Source organism: Elephantulus edwardii, unplaced genomic scaffold (assembly GCF_000299155.1).
Source record: "Elephantulus edwardii isolate Elephantulus edwardi_28Jun2011 unplaced genomic scaffold, EleEdw1.0 scaffold00284, whole genome shotgun sequence".
In the NCBI taxonomy this organism is placed as follows: Eukaryota; Metazoa; Chordata; class Mammalia; order Macroscelidea; family Macroscelididae; genus Elephantulus; species Elephantulus edwardii.
In genome coordinates, this window is record NW_006400034.1 from 1,105,900 (window position 1) to 1,107,263 (window position 1,364).

The window sequence follows — 1,364 nt, forward strand, 5'->3', positions numbered from 1 at the left end:
ATGTATAACAACATACATGTACAACAACATACTCACATGTATAACAACATAGTGAATAAGCATGACAGAAAAAGAATTGTTGCCTTTGAGCTGTGGTGTTTGAGAAGAGCACTGAACGTTCTGTGGACGGCCAAGAGAATGAACCGGTGTGTCTTGGAGAGGTTGCAGCCGAGTGCACTTTGGAGGCAAGAATGATGAGGCTTCGCCTCCCATTCTTTGGACATGTTACTAGGAGGTGCTATTCCTTGGAGAGGTGCATAATGTTGGGAAGCGTGGAAAGTCGACGAAGGAGAAGACGACCCTCAACCAGGTGGATCAACATGGTGACTGCTGCAATGGGCTCTTGTGTGTCAGGAAGTGTGAGGATGGTGCAGGACAGGACAGGGTTCAAACCTTTGTTCATAGGGTCACTATGATTTGTGCTTGACTCAAGGGCACCTAACAACAACAAGAGCTTTCCAGTTGAGCAGTTGGTAGATGCCTTTGGGATCGCAGTGAAGCTTCTGACCACCAGAGGGTTTAGGATTCCAACATAAAATTTGGAGAAACAGAATTCAATTCATAAACCCACTTTTTTTTAAAAAAAGAAAAAGATTTGCTTTTTTTTTTTAAGTTTTTTATTATTTTGTGTTTGTGTACCATCAAATCGGATCTGACTGGTTCAGGAGGAGATTGTCCCTCCTTCTCCAGCACAGCATCTGGTGGATTCGAACCGCACACCTCTGAGACTGTAGTGCAGCGAAACGTATTTACCATTTTTTACACTTTTTAAACTCTTCTCAAGTCAGTCACAAAGAAAGCATGTATTGTATCAGACTGCTCTTAAAGTGAAAGGAAAATAAATTTTTCTTTAAAAGCGAAAGAAAGGTTTATGCACAGAATCATTCTTGGATGGTTACCAGTGATGGAAAGGAAGGAGTAGATATTAATAAATAACATAGTTAGGGAAAGAAAGGCAGTACACAGGGAGGAAGTTACTATTATGTTGTCAAGTCAGAACAGACTCATAGCTGACCCTCTAAGCGGGTTTAGAGGCTTTAAATTGCATGGGAGGAAATTTCCCATCATTGTCCTTGAGGAGCAGCTGGTATATTCAAACCACTTGTCCTTGCTTTGGCAATACAACTTCTTACCACCGAGCCACAAGAGCTCCCGAAGAGGTTGGTTTGTTGTTGTTGTTATGTGCCGTCGAGTCGTTTGCGACTCATAGTGACCCTATGTACAACAGCCCTAAACTGTGCTCTATCCTGTGCCAATCTCATTACCTCTGACACACCCATCCCGATTACCCCAGTTACTGAATCAATCCACCTCATAGAGGGTCTTCCCCTCCTGTGCTGTCCCTCTACTCTACCCAGCATGAT